This window comes from Patagioenas fasciata (assembly GCF_037038585.1).
Source record: "Patagioenas fasciata isolate bPatFas1 chromosome 6 unlocalized genomic scaffold, bPatFas1.hap1 SUPER_6_unloc_2, whole genome shotgun sequence".
Classification (NCBI taxonomy): Eukaryota; Metazoa; Chordata; class Aves; order Columbiformes; family Columbidae; genus Patagioenas; species Patagioenas fasciata.
Window position 1 is genome coordinate 420,463 of NW_027288504.1, and position 20,922 is coordinate 441,384.

General features: G+C 49.8%; 1 protein-coding gene across 1 annotated transcript in view; it reads left to right on the forward strand.

Moving 5' to 3' along the window:
- LOC136116284 (uncharacterized) overlaps positions 1-15,526 on the forward strand; it is a 303,754-nt gene extending 288,228 nt beyond the window's left edge. Inside the window, exon 4 of the transcript XR_011736764.1 lies at positions 15,517-15,526. The gene's annotated coding sequence lies outside the window, so the exon portion shown is untranslated. The remainder of the gene's footprint in view (positions 1-15,516) is intronic.
- The last annotated feature ends 5,396 nt before the right edge of the window (positions 15,527-20,922 follow it).

Sequence of the window (20,922 nt, forward strand, 5' to 3'; positions counted from 1 at the left end):
AGCCTCCCCTAACCTCTCACTGTCTTTTCAGTCTATTATAGTGCCCTATGCTTCGATGCAGCAAATGTCCAACAGCAGCTCCATCACCCAGTTCCTCCTCCTGCCATTCACAGACACACGGGAGCTGCAGCTCTTGCACTTCTGGCTCTTCCTGGGCATCTACCTGGCTGCCCTCCTGGGCAACAGCCTCATCATCACCACCATAGCCTGGGAACAGCACCTCCACACCTCCATGTACTTCTTCCTGCTCAACCTCACCCTCCTGGACCTTGGCTTCATCTCCACCACTGTCCCCAAGTCCATGACCATTTCCCTCTGGAACACCAGGAACATCTCCTATATAGCATGTGCTGCACAGGTGTTTTTTTTTCTTTTTCTATGCTACAGGAGAATGTTCTCTCCTCACCATCATGTCCTACGACCGCTACGTTGCCATCTGCAAACCCCTGCACTACGGGACCCTCCTGGGCAGCAGAGCTTGTGTCCACATGGCCGCAGCTGCCTGGGCCACTGGGTTTCTCAATGCTCTGCTGCACACGGCCAATACATTTTCATTGCCACTGTGCAAGGGCAATGCCCTGGACCAGTTCTTCTGTGAAATTCCCCACATCCTCAAGCTCTCCTGCTCACACTCCTACCTCAGGGAAATTTGGCTTCTCATGTTTAGTGCTTCTTTTTTTGTGGGATGTTTTGTGTTCATCGTGGTGTCCTATGTGCAGATCTTCAGGGCCGTGCTGAGGATCCCCTCTGAGCAGGGACGGCACAAAGCCTTTTCCACCTGCCTCCCTCACCTGGCCGTGGTCTCCCTGGTTGTCAGCACTGCCATGTTTGCCTACCTGAAGCCCCCCTCATTCTCCTCCCCATCCCTGGATCTGGTGGTGTCTGTTCTGTACTCGGTGGTGCCTCCAGCAGTGAACCCCCTGATCTACAGCATGAGGAACCAGGAGCTCAAGAATGCCCTGTGGAAACTGATGACTGGACTAATTCCTGAAGCAGCAAACTGCCCATCTCTTTCTGCATAGCAGTTTTAATGTAACTAATTTCAGGCCTGGCCTGTCATCTCTATTTGTTGTTGTTGTTGGTGTTTCTATCGTAATCATGTTGTCATCCCCTTTCAAATTCACTGTCTGCTGTTCTTTTATAACCACTGACTGTGCCCTTTGTGTATTTAAACAAATTAAAGAGCCCTGTAGTGACTCTTTTTCATGGGATCCTTTCTCCAAGACCTGTTTGGAGCTGCAGGGACAGTTCCTGTGCATGGCAGGAGGGGAAATGAGACCAGCCTGGCAGCCCTGCCAGGGAACACCAGCGCTTGTTCTTCCAGAGCTGTTCTGGTTCCACTCCCACACTCTCCTTCTCATCCCTTGTGTTGGTACAAGGCCTGAGTGCTCTGACAGCTTGGTCCCCGTCCTGCTGTGTGTCAGTGCTGTGAGCGCAGGCAGGGACAGCCAATGGGCACTTGTGTCACAGAGGTGGCCTCACAACAGCCTTTCCAGGTAGAAAGGTGATCTCCTATGGGAAGGGCCAGAAGGTTTAGGTCTTCTTCTAAAGGTTATCTCAAGAACATGCCCACAAATGTGGCCACAGATTCAAACACCATTGTACACATTAACAGTGTGTGTGTGCAGGGCTGGCACACAGCAGCGTCCTCTCACAGCCAGGCCTCCTGCCAGAGACCTGCAGGACCAGCAGAGCAGGGGCTGGGCTGTGCCCCTGTGCACTGGACACCCCTCAGAAGCTGTCCCAGGGCATCGTCACGCCCCTCATAACCACCATTTCCAGCCTTGGCCTCTCTCCCCAGCTCACAGCTCTTCCCTCCATGGATGGACACTGAATGAGCAGGTCAGAAATCCACGTTTGCATTGTACAGATGAGATGTGAGCACGCACATCATGTACGTGAGGTGAGATGAACCCAAGTGAGGACAAACGTCATCAGCTGTTCCTGGGGATTCCATGAATGCCTGTGGCACAAACAAGCTCTTGAGGTCACTTCATATTGGAAGAAACATCCTTTGAGAAACCACCTGGATGCAGCATTGGGTTGTGCATCCTCCAGCTGTGATCCCTGTGTCCATTCCTCATGATGGGGGACATCTCAGATGAGTGCAGAGCAGCTGACACAGCACAGGGCTGAGGTGCCTCCCATCCTTTGGGAGTGGCCACAGGAGGCCAGAGAGAAACTGAGACTACAGCCTCTGTGTGTAAAAGGGGCAGACACTGTCTCTGAGCACCCCTGGGTACAGAAGGAGTTCACGAGTCCAGGTCAGACATGGATGCTTGACAGAACCTGACATTTCTGTGTGTGACTCCAGGAACAAACCTCACTGCCCCAGTGAGATTCATCTCAGCTGCCCTGGACAGGATCATTGCAAGTGCTCCATTCTGCTCTGCCACCCTTGCCTGTGATTCTGGATTGTGCTCTCAAAAGTGACAAAACAGTCAGAAGGGTTCCGAGGTCCTCGGGAAAAGCAAATGTCAAACCCATCTGCAAGAAAAGCATGAAGGAGAATTAATGACTGGTCAGCCTGCCTCCATGCCTGGAATTTTGCAAGGTCACAGACATGGTGTTCCAAGGTGTCCTAGTAGCCAGATCAGTGATCTCTGGGCTGGAGAACTGGAAGCTGGGTGGGAGGTTGGCTGAAGAATCGAGCCAAATGTCATCAGTGGTACAAAGCCCTCAGCGTAGCCGGTTACCAGTGCAATCCCTCAGGGACCAGCGCTTGGGCCAACACTGCTGAATGTCTTTATTCTCCCTCTGTATGATGTGACGAGTGCACTTTGAACCCTTGAACAACCTCAGCTGGTTCACCCTGCCTGGAGCAGGACAGTGAGACAAGTGAGGCAAGGGCTCTCTTCAAACTTCAAGTTATTCTGCGATTCAATGAATCTTTCCCTTGAAGAGGATTTTGAAGACAGAATAGGCAGAGGAAAAACAAAAAGAATAAGAGACAGAAAAGGAGTTCTAAAGGTGTCAACATAAATACAACGGTTCCTCAGAAGAGTATTTTTCCCCTCAAATTACTAGTAGAGAATATATTTGATAAATTTGATAAAACAATCATACTGTTTTCTGATAGGGTCCTGGACCAAACGGTGATGGATGGTTATGGTATTATGAGGTCAATTGTGTCTCAGACACTCATAATCCAGACAGAATCCTGTGGCTGTGAAGGGGCAGTGAGGTCAGTTCTGTCTCTGGAGGTGACAGCCCAGCAGCAGGGACATGGCTGGGAAAGAACCTCTGCCTAAGTGCCCACAGGCCCTACCCAGGAAGAGGCCTTGGAGACGGGTTGTCATGTCCATCCCACCTGAGAACATGACGGGACAGCAGCAGGAACATGGTCGTGTCTGTCAGAGAAACTGAAAGAACAGCAGCAGTCCTGGGATTTATAAGATCATGGTGAGGTTACTTGTCTTCTGTCAGGTAAAAGACCACAAGAAGCCTAATGGGTTGGGTTCCCTGCATGAAGGGCAGTTCCTGAGGTGGCTGAGTATTTCTTTGTAGTGGGAAAAAGCAGAAGAGGGAAAAAAAATATCACATAGTGCAGTTTGGAAAGTGAGGACTGGATATCAGAGGAAGAAATGTCAGTGGAAGGGCAGTGCTGTGGTGCAAGAGGTCACCGAGAGGGAGCTGGATCAGCCCATGGTTTGTGTTCCAAAGCACAGCCAGTGAGGGTGCAGACACAGCAGTGAAGGTGCAGAAATGCTGGGGTGAGAGCGGGTGGGGAAGCGAGATGGGTGTCTGCAGCCTGCAGGGAAAGAGGGGCAGGGGTAGGACCGTGTAGAACAGCCTGTGGTGGAGATGGCAAAGGGCGCTGGCAAGGCTGGAAGGGACCCACAGAACCCAGGTCTCTGTCCCCTTGGCCATGGCAGTTGTCTCTGCCACTGAGGCTCAGGAGAAGACATGTTGTCCTCATGGCACTGGGGCCTCGGTGCCTCCTTGCAGCCCCATGGGGAAGCTGGAAGTTGTTGTACCAGTGTTGTCCTTCCCTGGGCCTTGCACACCCACATCCCACGGTCCCAGGAAGAGCCCTGAGCCGTGTGTGAGGGACAGGATCCCCCTTCCCATTGCCTGCAGGTCATGGCTTCTCCTTTCTGCTTCAGAAAGGAAACCAAGGGGTTTCTCAGCATCAGAGCTGAAGAAAAGACTGAAAGGAGACCTCATGGTGGCTACACCTTTCTCACAAGGGGAGAAGGAAGGGAAGGTACTGATCTCTTCTCTTTGGTGACCAATGACAGAACTCAAGGGAATGGAAGAAGGGTGTGCCAGGGGAAGTTCAGGTTGGACATGAGGAAAAGGTTCTTCACCCAGAGGTACTGGACACTGAACAGGCTCCCAGGGAAGTATCACGACCCCAACCTGACAGTGTTCAAGAAGAGACTGGACAACGTCCTCAGACACACGGGGTGACCTGTGGGGTGTCCTGTGCAGGGACAGGAGTTGGACTCCATGAACCTGTGGGTCCTTCCAACTCAAGACATTCTATGATTCTATGAAATACAAGGTCAAAAGTCCATGTTTTCATTGTTCAGATGAGATGTAACCATACACATCATGTGCATGTCCAAGGTGTGCACATGGTGAGATGAACCCAAGGGAGCACAAATGAACCTTGGGGTGCCATAAAGGTCAGTGGGACAGAGATGATGTTCAGGAGTCTCTTCCAACCTGCGGTATTGTAGGATTCCATGAATCTTTTCCTTGGAGAAATCTATCAAGAGAGATATATAATGCCCCAGAGTAAATACAGCAGGTCCTCTGAGGAACGTTTCTGCACTCAAACCCTTGATAGGAAATCTATTGGATACATTTGATGAAAGCAGCTCAGTTTGATCTGCTCACACACTGGACCACAAGGAGGGTGATGGCTGGTACGATGCCATGTGGTCACTTGTGTCTCAGGAACTCATGGTCCAGTAGGAAGCCAGTGGCTGTGGAGGGCACTGTGAGGTCACTTCTGCCTCTGCAGGGGATAGGCCAACAGCAGGAACATGGCTGGGAAAGGACTGTGAGGTCACTCATACCAGACGAGCAATCGGACCCAATCAGCATGGCTTTGTGAAAGGCAGGTCCTGCTTGACCAGCCTGATCTCCTTCTATGACAAGGTGACCGGCTGAGCAGATGAGGGAAAGTCTGTGGTGGGGAGTGAATCCGCCACACAGGCTGTGGGTGTTGTGTCCTTAGACTGCAGTAAAGCCTTTGACACCGTATCCCACAGCATGTCCTGGAGAAGCTGCAGCTCATGGCCTGAATGGTGCATCTGTGATGGATAAAGAACTGGCTGGAAGGCCTTTTGTCCGCTGGAGCCATTTGTTCCCTTCCTTTTCACATGGGCATCCCATGAATGCATCACTGCTCTCCTCCAGTGTAGACAGGCACAAGGCCTTCTCCACCTGGACCTCTCACCAGTGCCACTGGTTTCTCCAGCAACCTCATCCTTGACTGTGGGATGTCCAGAACAACCCTCCCCAGACAGTTTGACAAAGCCTTTTTTTTGCACCATCCCCACATCCCTGCTTAATCCCCTCATCCATAGCTTAAGGACCAGAAAGTTCGGATGCAAGTGGGGCATTGAGAAAAATGGTCAGGAAAGCTTTGAAGTCCACAGAGAGCCCATCAACATGTTGGCCTGCTGCTCTCTTCTGAACAGGCCCAGAAGACCTGGGCAGCATTTGCTGTGTCCCAGAAATTCGTCTGGAAGGTTGGGATATGGAGAAAAGGTTTGGTCTGGGAAGGGACAGACAGGTGCTGGTGGAACTGGCTGGTGTGACCGTGAGACATCTCTCCAACACCTCAGAAAAGTCCTGGCTCTCAGGGAGGTTGCATGGTCCTCTGAGAAAGAAAATATCCAAAATGACTTATCATAGAATCAGAGAATAATTGTGGTTGGAAGGGACCCTTAAGATCATCAAGTCCAACCCCAACCTAAATCTGGCACTAAAACATATCCCTAAGTGCATCATCTGTATGTCTTTTAAACACCTTCAGCGATGGTGACTCCACAAACTCACTGGGCAGTCTGTTCTGTTGCTTCTAAACCCTTTCCCCAAATAATTTTTTCCTAATATCCAATCTAAACCTCCCCGTGTGCAGCTTGAGGCCATTTCCTCTTGTCCTATCACTTGCTACTTGGGAGAAGAGACCAACACCCACCATGATCAAACCTCCTTTCAGGCAGTTGTGGACAGTGACAAGGTCTCCCCTCAGCCTCCTTTTCTCCAGGCTGAACAGCCCCAGCTCCCTCAACCGCTCCTCATAAGACTGGTGCTCCAGACCCTTCACCAGCCTTGTCACCCTCCTCTGAACTCTCTCCAGCACCTCAATGTCTTCCTTGCCATGAGGGGCCTAAAACTGACCCCAGGATTCAAGGTGCAGCCTCACCAGTGGCCAGTACAAAGGGATGATCACTTCTCTAGTCCTGTTAAAGCTCGGATTGGATCAAGGCTTGAACACCTTGGTGTGACCCAGTTGGTGACAGGTTGGACTGCAGACTCCTGAGGTCCCTTCAACCTCAGTTCTCTTATGATCCCATTGTGATGTTGGGCTCTGTTTCTAACTGGTCAGAGCAGACGATGATGGGGCAGGATCCACCTGTGCTGTAGGTGACCATCTAAACCAACATCTCAGCCAGGGAACCAGCCAACACCTCAGTGTGACTCGCTCTGGGCAAAGTGTGAGGAGTCCTGGGCAGGAAAGGTTTAGAGGGCATGGGGCGCTATGCAAGACACAAAATGATCTTGGCTTCTTGCTTGTAAACTCATTGTATGTCAGCTAATGTCAATGAAAATTAAAATAAGAAGAACTGAAGACAAAGATCCAAAGCAAAGGAAGGTGTCAACATACTTCTCATTCATTTCTTTCTTTCTTTCTTTCTTTCTTTCTTTCTTTCTTTCTTTCTTTCTTTCTTTCTTTCTTTCTTTCTTTCTTTCTTTCTTTCTTTCTTTCTTTCTTTCTTTCTTTCTTTCTTTCTTTCTTTCTTTCTTTCCTTCTTTCTTTCCTTCTTTCTTTCCTTCTTTCTTTCCTTCTTTCTTTCCTTCTTTCTTTCCTTCTTTCTTTCCTTCTTTCTTTCCTTCTTTCTTTCCTTCTTTCTTTCCTTCTTTCTTTCCTTCTTTCTTTCCTTCTTTCTTTCCTTCTTTCTTTCCTTCTTTCCTTCTTTCCTTCTTTCCTTCTTTCCTTCTTTCCTTCTTTCCTTCTTTCCTTCTTTCTTTCCTTCTTTCTTGCCTTCTTTCTTGCCTTCTTTCTTGCCTTCTTTCTTTCCTTCTTTCTTGCCTTCTTTCTTGCCTTCTTTCCCTCTTGCCTTCTTGCCTTCTTGCCTTCTTGCCTTCTTTCTCTATCTATCTATTTATTTATTTATTTATTCATTCATTCATTCATTCATTCATTCATTTGAGAGTCTTTCTAGGAGGGTTACTTTTCTTTGAAAGAGTTTTCCAGAACTGGGCATGGATTTAGGACACAAATGTCTTCAGCTCCAGGGACACAAACACCTGGTGCCAATGCAGGTGCCCCAGGAACCCCATCCCAGGCTCCACCTGCATTGCAAGGTGCTCTGGTCTCCCCAGGTCCTGTGTGACAGATGCCAATTCCAGGCAGGCAGCTCAGGTACATTGGGACCCCTAAAACAGCACTGGCTGTTTATGGTGGGACAACTGATGACTGATGTCTGCCTTGAAAGGTTCACTTCTTTGTTGTTCTTTTTTGGTTTTCAATGTTTTTTTGCGGGGTTTGTTTGTTTGTGTGGGTTCGGTTTTTGTTTCTCTTTTTTTTTTTTTTATGTTTTTTGTGTTGGCTTTTTGTGTGTGTTTTTTTGGTGTGATTTTTGGTTTGGGTTTTGGATTTTTTTACATATTAAAACAAAGAAAGAAAAAAAAGAGCCAAAAAGTGAATTAATGGGAAGTGTACTAAGAGCAGGAGAAGAGATAATGGTCTTCCCCTGTACTTCTATTACTAACACTCTATTATTTCACCTCCCTCGTCATTCAGGAGTTCCCACCTCTCCTGATCCAATGTCCCTGTCAAAGGACAACTTTCCAGCACTGTCTGGACATTTCCCTTCCCTGTGCTCTCAGGTTTCTCCTCCACTTGCTCTTTGGTCATTCAGTTCCTCTCAACTGTCTGGTTTCCGCTTCGAGCTTCAGGGAGTTACAAACTTGCCCCATTCTTCAGAGCTCTAATGGACATGGCAGTCAACACGTTCATTGTGTTTATTTCTATCCTTTCCTATCTCTCTGTGTAAACCAGTTCTTGTGTGGATGTCCCTTGTGGATGGTGGACCTCATCAGATCCAGCTTACACACACAGCTGAGGAAAGTGTTTTACTGTTTATTAAACTGTGCAGTGTTTGCACAGGAGAGCAGGTGGAGCTGGTGCACAGGAGCTGCAGCATCTCCTGCAGAGCTCAGTGGAGAAGTCTGATGTGAGGAGAAGTGATGCAAGTCTCTGGTGGCCAATGAGGGAACCGGCAGACTGGGGGTGGGGGTGCAGAGTGAGGTTGTCCATACAGTGTCCAGCCTCAAGGGACTGTTCTCCTGCCTGTCCAGATGTCTTCAGGAGACCCTCGGGATCAATGCCCAGTGTAGAATGCTGCTGTCACTTCTTCTATACAATGAACAATGACAGAAAATACACTGGAAAGAAAAAACCCTCCTTTACGAAATCTTTGAAATCTTCATCAGCAAGTGTCCCATTGAAACCTCTCCAGTTAGTTCTACAAGTCTTGAAGATTTGAATGAAATTACCAAAAGAAACATTGCTCGTTAGGGCTTTCTGTGTTTTAATGAGCCCCATGGCGTATTTGGTGCTGAGTCCATGAACGTCAGATACCAAGCACAGACTGAAGAATCTGCTCCAGAAGTCCAAGTCAGAGAAAACTCCAAAGTACTTTGAAGCATGAATGGGCCCCACTGAGGGCTGTTACTGACAAAGCCTCCCTGGGGACTCGTTAGAGCAGATAATTGGAGGCTGTGATTGCATCAGGCAAAGGCAAAGTGCAGCAGCTCTGATGCTGAGAAAACCCTTGGTTTGTTTGATGAAGGACAATGGCCAAGCCTTGATCCCCTGTCCCTAGGAAGGGAGATCCTGTCCTTCACGTGTGGCTCAGGGCTGGCTCTTCTTGGGCTGTGGGGAGTGTGATGCCCAGTGCAGGACAATGGTGTGACACCTTCTGGCCTCCATGGGGGGTGCAAGGAGGCAATGGGGTGCCATGGCCATGACAACCATGTGTCTCCTCTTAGGCCTCGCTGTCAGGGACATCAGTCACAGCCAAGAGGACAAAGACCTTGGCTCTTTCAGGGACATCAGCCACAGCCAGGGGGACAAAGACCTTGGCTCTTGCAGGGACATCCAGCCTCACTCTTGGCCATCTCCACCACAGTCCATCCTACACTGTCCCAGGCCTGTGGCTGTTTCCCCACAGGCTGCAGACACCCCATGTGCTTCCCCACCTTGTTCTCAGCCCAATGTGTCCCCACCTGTGCTGCTGTCTCTCCATCCTCACCAGCTGTTCCTGGAAACACAAAGCCATGGCTGATCCAGAGTCCTTCTGAATGACCACAGCACTGTGCTCAGAATGACATTTTTTTATCCCGAGCTCCACTGTGGACTTCCAGAGCTGCAGTTTCTGATGGTTTTCCTTTCTCATGCTGTTTTCCTCTACCATCTTGTAAAGAGATTTTCAAGATTTCTGAAGCTACTACTACACTTTCTTGTCATGGTTTTACCACAGCCACCAACCAAGACCATGAGAGCTGCTCACATCCTGCTCCCAGTCCCCAAGTGGGATAAGGGAGAGAAATGAAAGGGAAGGGGAAACTTGTGGGTTTAGACAAAATATAATAAAAAAATGAAAATAATACATTGCTACTACTAATATGCTAATACTAAAATACACATAAAGTAAAATATATTACACTCAGTGCAATCTCCCACTTAACTCCAGTTGTGCTGAACAGACAGCCCAAAAGAAGAGAGCACCCTGGTCCTGAACAGCTGATCCCAGCAAGAGAAAGTTAGAGTACAAAAGGCAGAGAGGCCCAAGGGCCAACTGAAAAACAGCAAAACATCATAAAACTGAACTAACACTGAACTCCCAATAGAATGGAACTTCCGAACAGAGCCAACCAAAGTAACTGGAAAACTAAAGCTAACAGACTGGAAAACGCATCTCCAGCTTTATACGGAGCATGATGCTAATGGTAGAGAATAGCTCATTGATTGACCTGGATGTCAATCAAAGTGTTATTCTGTCTGTGTCCCCTCCTGCCAATTTGCACCTGCATCTGGATTCCAGAGAAGTCCTTGGTTTCACTGAAAATAGTCCAGGTAAATTAAATAGAAATAGATAAATTAAATTAAGAAAATATACTTAGTGCAATCCCTCATGTAACTCCAGTCACACGGAACAATTAAATAGTCTGGACATCCATAAATCCATGAGTCCAGATGGGATGCATCCATGGGTGCTGAGGGAGCTAGCTGAAGTCATTCCTGGACCACTCTCCATCATCTTTGCCAAGTCTTGGGAAACGGGAGAGGTGCCCAAGGATTGGAGGAAAGCAAATGTCAGTCCAGTCTTCAAAAAGGGCAAGAAGGAGGACCCGGGTAACTCTAGACCGGTCAGCCTCACCTCTGTCCCTGGGAAAGTAATGGAACAGCTTATCCTTGGTGTCATCTCAAGGCACATCAGGGATAAGAGGGTCATTAGGGGCAGTCAGCATGGCTTTACCAAGGGTAAGTCATGCTTGACCAACCTCACAGCCTTTTATGAGAATGTAACAAGGTGGATGGATGATGGCAGAGCGGTGGACGTGATCTACCTTGACTTCAGTAAAGCCTTTGACACAGTCTCGCACAGCATCCTCACAGCTAAGTTGCAGCTGTGGTCTAGACAATAGAGTAGTGAGGTGGGTTGCAAACTGGCTTAAAGAGAGAAGCCAGAGAGTGGTGGTCAATGGTGTGGAGTCCAGTTGGAGGCCATTATCTAGTGGAGTGCCTCAGGGGTCAGTACTGCTGCCAATATTATTCAATATATTCATTAACGATTTGGACAAGGGAATTGAGTGTACTGTGAGCAAGTTTGCTGATGACACTAAGATGGGAGGAGTGGCTGACACTGGAAGCTGTGCTGCCATCAGAGACCTGGACAGACTGGAGAGTTGGGCAGGGAATAACCTGATGAAATTTAACAAGGGAAAGTGTAGAGTCCTGCACCTGGGCAGGAACAACCCCAGGGTCCAGTATAGGTTGGGAAATTACATATTAAAGAGCCGTGAAGGGGAAAGGGACCTGGGGGTCCTGGTGGACAACAGGGTGACCATGAGCCAGCACTGTGCCCTTGTGACCAGGAAGGCCAATGGTACCTGGGGTGTATTAGAAGAGAGGTGGTCAGTAGATCAGAGAGGACCTCCATCCTCTCTGCTCCACCCTGGTTAGACCACACCTGGAATATTGTGCCCAGTTGTGGTCCCTCAGTTCCACAAGGACAGGGAACCGCTGGAGAGGGTCCAGCATAGGGCAACAAAGATGCTGAAGGGAGTGGAGCATCTCCCGTGTGAGGAAAGGCTGAGGGAGCTGCGTCTCTTTAGTTTGGAGAAGAGGACACTGAGGGGTGACCTTATTAATGTTTGTAAATATATAAAGGGTGAGTGCCACGAGGACGGAGCCAGGCTCTTCTCAGTGGTAAACAATGATAGGACAAGGGGTAATGGGATCAAGCTGGAAGACAAGAGGTTCCACTTAAACTTGAGAAAAAACTTCTTCTCAGTGAGAGTGACAGAGCACTGGAACAGGCTGCCCGGGGGGGTTGTGGAGTCTCCTTCCCTGGAGACTTTCAAAACCCGCCTGGACATGTTCCTGTGAGACTTCACCTAGGTGTTCCTGCTCCAGCAGGGGGATTGGACTAGATGATCTTTTGAGGTCCCTTTCAATCCCAAACATACTGTGATATTGTGATACCCAGAGAGTGGTGGTCAATGACGCAATGTCTGGATGGTCACTGGTGACAAGTGGTGTCCCTCAGGGGTCCATACTGGGATCAGTACTATTTAATATCTTCATCAATGACATAGTGGGATCAAGTGCACCTTCAACAAGTTTGCAGATGACACCAAAGTGAGTGGTGTTGCTGACAAACCTGAGGGACAGTAGGGCATTCAGAGGGACCTGGATAAGCTGGAGAAGTGGGTTCATGTGAGTTTCCTGAGCTTCAACAAGACCAAACGCAAGGTCCTGCATCTCTTCTGGGGCAACCCTGTGTATCAGTACAGCCTGGGGGATGAAGGGATGGAGAGCAACCCTGATGCAAAAGACTTGGGGGGACTGGTGGGTGAAAGACTGGACTGTAGCCGTCAATGTCCACTTGCAGCCCAGAAGGTCAGACGTATCTTGGGCTGCATCCAAAGGAGCATGACCAGCAGGTCACAGTATCACAGTCAAGGGAGGGGATTCTGCCCCAGTCTGGTGAGACCCCACCTGGAGTCCTGCATCCAGCTCTGGAGCCCTCAGTACAGGAAAGACGTGGACCTGTTGGAGACGGTCCAGAGCAGGGTCACCAAGATGATCAGAGGGATGGAACAGCTCTGCTGGGAGGAAAGGCTGGGAGAATTGGTGCAGTTCAGCCTGGAGAAGGGAAGGCTGCAGGGACACCTTATTGACAGGTTTCTGTACTCAAAAGAGGTCGATAAGAATGATGGGGACAGACTTTTTAGCAGGGCTTGTTGTGATAGGACAAGGGGTGATGATTTTGAACTAGAAGAGGGGAGATTGAGGCCACACAAGTGGAAGACATTTTTACAATTTTTTACAACGCAGGTGATGAAACACAACCACTGGTTGCCCAGAGAGGTGATGGATGCCCCATCCCTGAAGAATTCCCAGGCCAGGCTGGAGGGGACTCTGAGCAGCCTGATTTGCTTGAAGATGTCCCTGCTCATGGCAGGGGAGTTGGACTAGATGACCTTTGAAGCTCCCTTCCAACACTCTCTATGCTTCTATGATTCATACCTCCAAGGAAAGCTCCGCCATCTGGGAAATAACTCTTCAAGCATAGAAACACAGGATCATAGAGTCATAGAATCATTTGATTTGGAAGAGACCATGGAGTCCAACCATAACCTAACTCTAGCACTAAACCATTTCCCAGAGAACCTTCTCCATACATCTTTTAGACACCCCCAGGAATGGTGACTCAACCACTTCCCTGGGCAGCCTGTTCACGGCTTCACAACCTTTTCCATGAAGAAATGTTTCCTAATATCCAATTTAAACCTCCCCTGGCACAACTTGAGGCCATTCCCTCTTGTCCTATCCCTCGGTACTTGGGAGAAGAGACCAACGCCCTCCATACTCCAACCTCTTTTCAGGTAGTTGTAGACAGTGATAAGGTCTCCCCTCAGCCTCCTGTTCTCGAGGTTAAACAGCTCCAGTTCCCTCAACGGCTCCTCATCACACTTGCTCTTCAGCCCCTCACCAACTCCGTTCCCTTCTCTGAACTTGCTCCAGAACCTCGAGGTTTTTCTTGTCATAAGGGGCTCAAAGCTGACCCCAGGACTCGAGGTGCAGGCTCACCAGTCCTCAGTACATGAGAACAATCACTGCCCTAGTCCTGCTGGCCACACTATTGCTGATCCAACCAGGATACCACTGGCCCTATTTGGCCACCTGGGCACATGCTGGCTTAGGTTCAACCACTGTCAACAACAGCCCCAGGTCCTTTCCGTCCTCAACAAATTTCTAGCCGTTCTTCCCTCAGCCTGTAGCGCTGGCTGGGGTTGTTGTGACCCAAGTGCAGAACCCAGCATTTGGCCCTGTTGAACCTCATACAATTGGGCTCAGCCCATTGATCCACCTGATCCAGACCTCTCTGTAGAGACTTCCTACCCTCTAGCAGGTCAACACTCCCAACAGACTTGGTGTCATCTGCAAACTTATTGAGGGTGCACGTGATCCCCTTGTCTAAATCCTTGATAAAGAAATTAAACAGAACTGGCACCAATACTGAGCCCTGGGGACACCACTCATGACTGGCCACCAACTGGATTTGGCTCTGTTCACCACAACTCCTTGGGCCCGACCCTCCAGCCAGTTCTTTATCCATCGCAGATACACCATCCAGGCCATGAGCTGCAGCTTCTCCAGGAGATGCTGTGGGAAACTGTGTCAAAGTCTTACTAAAGCTTCCCTGATCCCCTATACAGGGTGCCTTGTCATAGAGGAGGTCAGGTTTGTCAAGCAGGACCTGCCTTTCTTAAACCCATGCCGCCTAGGACTGATCACCTGGTTGTCCTGTGTCTGCCACATAATGGCACTCAGGATGATATGATCCATACTATTCCCTGGGACTGAGGTCAGGTTCACAGGACTGTAGTTCCCTAGATCCTTCTTATGTCCCGTCTTGTAGATGGGTGTCACATTCACCAACTTTCAGTCAACTGGGACAACCCCACTCAGCCATGATTGCTGGTAGATAATGGAAAGAGGCTCAGGGATCACCTCTGCCTGCTCCCTCAGCACCCGTGGGTGTATCTGGCCACATAGACCTGTGGATGTCAAGTGGTGTAGCAGGTCACCAACCATTTCCACTTGGATTGTTTGGACTTCATTCTTCTCCTCATCCCTGTCTTCTATCTCAGGGGGCTGGATACCTGGAGCACAACTGTTCTGACTATTAATGACTGAGTCAAAGGAGGCTTCTAGTACCTCAACCTTTCCCTGTTCTTTTGTCAATATATTTCCTTGTGCATCCAATGAAGGATGAAGTTTCTCCTTAGCCCTCCTTTTTTTGCTGAAGTATTTATAGTTTGTTTTAACTAATTAACACTGAAAAACTAACACTTGACACTTAAGGAACTAACCCTACCCCACATCACTAAAGACAGTTAGAGAGCTGACCCTTTAACCCACATCACTCTTGCCCAGCCTTGCTTAACTCCATGTAACTTATTGTACGAAAAACAGGAGTTCACTGACACCTTGCAAAGATAATAATCCTTGGTGCATCCTTTGGTGAACCAGATTACAGAGTCTTGGGCAGAGGACAGGAGATATGCCAGTTTTAACCGACTCAGCAGTCTGAGACCCAACCAACTCATCACACTGGACCAAAGGTGACCATATACAGAGAAAGAAGACCCGGGTTCACGATCACTGCGCAGCTGTAACCAGGAGGAGCCGGAGGTGGAGACTCTGGAAATGGTCTCCCGGAACTCATTGTAATAAGAACCGCCCTCTTGGGGACAGGTTATGAATATGTATAGGTGTTCCTAAAACTTTCATGAATATGTAACACTTCACTGCATTTAACCAAGTTCACAGCTACTGTAATTTTACACACGCATTAGGTGAAATGATTCCCTGTGTGTCCGGCGTCGTAAATAAATGCATACCCTCTTTATAACCTCAAGGGTTGTAAGGTCATTCTGCGCCTCACAAGCAAATTTGGGACTGGGACACTGAGGTGATTGGTGACCATTGCCAGGTGCATGAAAGAAGCTGGATGAGTTGTGAGGAACTCGCAGGCATTTCCAACTCCACAGAAAACCAGACCCTTGCAGTTAAAGCAACAGCACTTGACATAAAACCCACCCCCAAAAAACAAAACACTCACACTGACCACAGGAAAAGCCTTGAAAAACATTGCAGAAAAGTCTACCAGGTCCCAGGGATCAGGGCTCAGCCATTCTGGTGATGAACAAGCATCAAGGGCTGACATGGCATCAGAGCCACCTCCACATGGCCCTCACCACCTGTAACCAGTGTCTCCAAGTCTTTCCTTGACCAGTCTCCAGGGACAGGGACCTGCACTGGTTGTTTCCTTCACAGCTGTGTCAGCGATGGCCCTTCATAGGGTCCCACACACCTCAGAAACTTGGGGTTTGCTTCTGCCTTTCAATTTACTAGAGGTTTGTTCATTGTTTCAGTAGCTGCAGTTCAGGATCATGGCAGCAGAGGGCTCATTAACATCGAAAATGCTCTTACAAGCCAAGGCTCTGTGCAGCATTTTCCTAAAGGCTTCAAGTCTGGTGTGGATGATTAGGGAGGTTTCAGGAATAGTCAAACAAAAAGCATTTCCATAATAAAGAGCAACGAAGCCAAATTTATTCTATTTCTTTCCCTGCTCGCCCTTCCCTCCCTTTCCAAAACAGGTGGTATCAGCAGCCTCCAGTTCATATTGATGTGGTGCATCTCCTGAAAAAGAGAAAATATGTCAGAAAAGTGGGTGCCTAAATCACCATGTGAGTGAGGAGACAGGCCAGGACACCTCAAGAGGAATCACACAACTCTGGGCCAAGAGGTGGGTGTTCCTGGGAATCTCAGGTGTCACAGCACAGTGATACTTGTGTTCAGGGAGCTGGTCAAGTGACCCATCTCCTGTTCTGTAATGGTGTCTGAGTTTGCTCAGGTCGCCCCTGACTTGAGCCCATCCACTGCTGGGTGTTCTCCAGACTCCTGCCTTCAGGAACCAAGTCCCGGGAGACCTTGCTGGTGAAGATGGAGGCAAAGAAGCCATGAAGAACCTCAGTCCTGTCTGATTCTACTCTTATGAATTCAGCAGCAGGCCCATGTTACCCTTGTCTATTCTTCTGCTGTAAGGAAGATGAATCAGTTCATCTTGCTGCCCTTACACTCCCCTGCAGGTATCAAGGTCAGGGCAGCTTTGGCATCATCCCCACATCCGTGGACAAGGTTTCTAAATTCCTCCTTTGCAGCTTCCCCTGCTTCCACCTCCTGTGTGCTGCCTTTTTCCCCTGGAGCTATGTCAGTTCAGACGAGCAGCCTCATAAGACAAATACTTCTTTACATAGTACTTGGAGAAAACATTTTGTTCTTGGAGCAGGCTGTCTTGTAAGACTGATCAGATTTCTTGAGCTCCTTCATCCTACCCAGACCTACTTTCATGTCACCACGTTGCCCGCCATCCCCCAGTATGTCAAAGTCTTCTCTGCTGGAGCCCACCAGCCTGTGCTCTGCTGCTGGCCTTCCTCCCTCCCCTCTGGTGCCTGCAAACCCACTGCTTCCAGGTCACAACAGCCAAAGTGGACACTGATGTTCACATCCCTCACCAGCTCTTTTTGTTTTCCAGTTCCAGATCCAGGTGAGAATCACCCTTGTTGCCCACCAAGCGACATGTTAAGCAGTTGGCCCAAGATCCTCTGGACTGCTGGCACCTGCAACTTTGCCAGGCCACTGAATGTCAGTCAATTACAGTTCCTGATAGGATACTGCTCATCAACTGGTGACTTCTTCAGGTTGCTGACAGAAGATCTTTTCCACTACTTCTCCATAATCCAGCATTTTATAACACCCAAAGCACTTTCACCCTGTGCTGGTTTATATGACAAGTCTTGGAACTGGAGGTGAGTGTGGCTGTGCTACAGTTGTCACCTCTCTGAGAAGACAACAGGAGTCTGACCAACATCAGACAGAGCCCATTTCAGCTGGCACCAAGATGGACTCACTCCTTGTCAAATCTGAGCCACTCAGTGATGTTGGCAGCACGTCTGGGATATTGTATTGGGAAAGGGTAAAAAACGCTGCACAATAGCAGATGGGAGAGAGGAGGGAGGAAATGTGAGAGAAAAGCACTGCAAACACCAAGGTCATATCCCATAGGACCCAAGCAGGTCCCTCAGCAGGCCAAAGCTTGCTCTCCTGAAATTCTGCTCTTGGCCTTGTTGTCATCTCCCAGGAGCCTCAGCTCCACTTTCCCATCCCTGACTGTTCCATCCTGGCCAACTCTTTGTGGTTTGTAAATGTGAAGTCCCTCACCTCACGTCACCTCACTGAGTCCTCAGTCACCTGTGTCAGGAAGATGTTGGCAATGAGCTCCAGCCCCTCCTTGATGGCCGGTACATTGCAGATATTGGGATATCTCAGGTCTGCCACGAGGACACCACCCTGACAACATGAGGCTTCTTTCATTTGTCTGAAGGAGGCCTCATCTAGTTCCTCTTCCTGATCATTGAGTCAGTAGCTGATGTCCAGTGACCACAACATTGCCCATGTTGTTCTGCCCTCTCATGCTGACTCGTCAGTGTTCAGCTGACATTGTTCCTCCCCAGACAGAGCTCCACACATTCCTTCTGCTCTCCCACATGAAGGGAAACTATTCCTTTGACTCCAGACCTCTGGCATTATGAGTATCAGATCCACAAGACCCCACTGTTTCCCCAGGAGACGATATTTATAGTGCCCTGTAATGCCTCATGTTGGGAGAGACACCTTCATCAGGATAAGACAACTGCATGCAAACTTTAGTAGTTGAGCAAATGAAGTTACAGTCCAGGGAGAGTCCAGACCTTGTGAATACCTGGTATTCACCCATCAGAAATCTCTGATTTTTGATGAGATGAAATGACAAGTTCTCAGTGACCCTGAGGAGAAGGGCCTGGGCACTCCAAGGTCCCCACACCAGCCCGTGGTGCACGCTCACCATGAACAAGGCAGCTGCACACGGGGCTGCATGAGGAGGAGCGTGGCGACCCAGACACCTGGAGTTCTCATCCCATTCGGTTCAGCACTGGTGTGACCCCACACACACGGGGGTGTGCCAGTGTGCGGCTTCCCAGTCTGGAGAAGCAGGGAGGAACTGGAGAGTGCAGGGCTCTGCCAAGGCAGGTTCAGCACCTTGTGCACATGGTGTGGGATGCTGAGGGACCTGGGCTGCTTTGGCTCAGCAGCGCTGGGGAGGCTGCAGCAGTGCAGGAGTCGCCTGAGAGTGCTTGAAGGGTGGTTTCAGAGGTGGTGGAGGTTTTCTGCCTAGTGGGAAAGAGCATGATAAAGAAATAACGGCACAAAGTGCAGCTGGGGAAGCCCAGGTTGGACGTGAGCAGCAAGGAATGTGACTGGAAGGGCAGTGCTGTGGTGGAGCAGGTCAGCAGAGGGAGTCTGCATCAGCCCAAGGCTTTGTGCTTCAAGGGACAGCTGGGGAGGATGCAGAGATCTCAGCAAAGGAAGGAAGATGCTCAGACAAGAGCAAGGTGGGGCAGCAGGGGGGATGTCTCCAGCCTGCAGGGAAAGAGGTGCAGGGGATGCCACAGCACAGGACAGGCTGTGGTGGAGAGGATCAAGGGAGGTAAAGACGCTGAAAACCCCCACCAGACATGAGCTCCTTCTCCCCTTGGCTATGGCTGTTGTCTGCACCTCTGATGCCTGTGAGGAGACACCTTGTCCTTCCAGCACAGGGGCCTCATGGCCTCCTTGTCCCCAGCCAGGAACCTGGGAGCTGTGGGACCATAGTCTTGCCCTTGGCCTTGCACAGCCCCACATCACACTGTCCCAGGAAGGGCCCTGGGCAAGGTGGGAGGGACAGGATCTGCCTTCCCAGGGCTGGGAGTCAGGGCTTTTCCCTTTGATTAATGAAACACAGACAGGTTTATTCTGCATCAGAGGGACATTTACTTTGCTTTTCCTGACCAGTCATCACTGCCTCCAGTTTTCTGCTCTAACCAGACCCTGGGGACAGTTGCTGAGTGATGTCCCTCAGTAGGACCCATTAACATGACAAGAAACTTTGAAGTTTGAATCTGACTTTGAGTTCTTGAAAGTTTCTTCAACTTCAACTCAGGGTCTGAGGTTTATGGACTCAGTACCAAAGCCACCAGAGGCATCATTAAAGCGCCTTGGGCTGCTCCTCTGCTACTGAGCTGGGCTGGGCTCCTGGGACAGAGGGAGCTCCTGGCAAGTGGCAGCGCTGCAGAGAGACAGCTCTGCCCAGGAGCAGCTCTGCACAGCGCAGCAGGGCTGAGGGCTCTGCCTGCAATGGGAGACAAGCCAGAAAGAGAGGGGAAATGCAGTCTGAGGTGGGAGGTTTGCTGTGAGTTCACAAGGAGAAAAATCTTCACACAGAGTAGGTCTGTGGCTGCATGTCATTGCAACTGCAAATCATGGTGAGATTTCCTGACACTGGTACAGCAAACGAGACAGGTAAGTAAAACTATCAGAAACTTTCTTGTATAGCTAAGGAGGACATGCAACAGAGCAGGGAATTCCTTCATAAACCATCAGAGGCAGCTGCCTCCTGCTGAGGATGACTCCAGGTGTGTGAAGCTGTTTCTGCACTCAGGGTGCCCAGGGCTGTCCTGCAGAGCAGGGTCCCTTCCAAGGAGATCCCCACAGGTCTGTGCAGAGAAGCTGTGGGTGGAAGGAGTGACCCCTATCAGGGCAGGAAAGGTGCTTCTGCTGTGGAGAGGGTGCTGTGTGGGTCAGCACTGCTCACAGCTCCAGATCACCCCCAGCATTTTTCCAAGGGGATGCCTCAAGAAGATCAATGCAAGGATTACCAGACAGATAAGGAGCTTTCCTGAGCCTCCTGAGACTCCTGAGACTCCTGAACTGCAACTGTGAGTGATCAGTACATCTGCCAGAAGGCTCATAACATCCCTTCACCACCCCTCTACCTGTGCACAGCACCTGCATCACCTTTGCTGGACCCCTCAGCCTAGTCTGACCTGTGCTGTTTTCCAGCCTGCAAACAGGAAGATGCCCCCAGGCAGTGCCCTGTGAACAGGCAGGATCTGTAGGGCCAGGGGGAGGGCACAGAGGGTGGGATGGGGTCTGTGAGCACTGACAGGGAAGAGACATGGACAGGGAAACACCTCCCAGGGGGAGAATCTCCAGGCAGCAGGGAAATGATCAGAAATAAGAGGAAACTAAACCCGGAATTGTTATGGGAGGGAGAACAGAGAAAAGTCCCTGTGATCCCCTGCAGTGCAGATCCCTCCTGTGAGCAGCCCCCTGGCCTCCTGTCCCACCCAGCAAAGCCTCTGCCCTCAGGGCCAGGGGCTCCAATGCGTGAAGCAGCTCCTGTGCAGCCAGAGCTCCAGTTCCTCTGCAGAGCACAGGGGCTGAGAGCAGCTGCCCGGCAATGTTGGCGTCTGGGAGGTGGCTGCACAGCTGGGGAAGGGTGACGCTGTCTGAGTGCC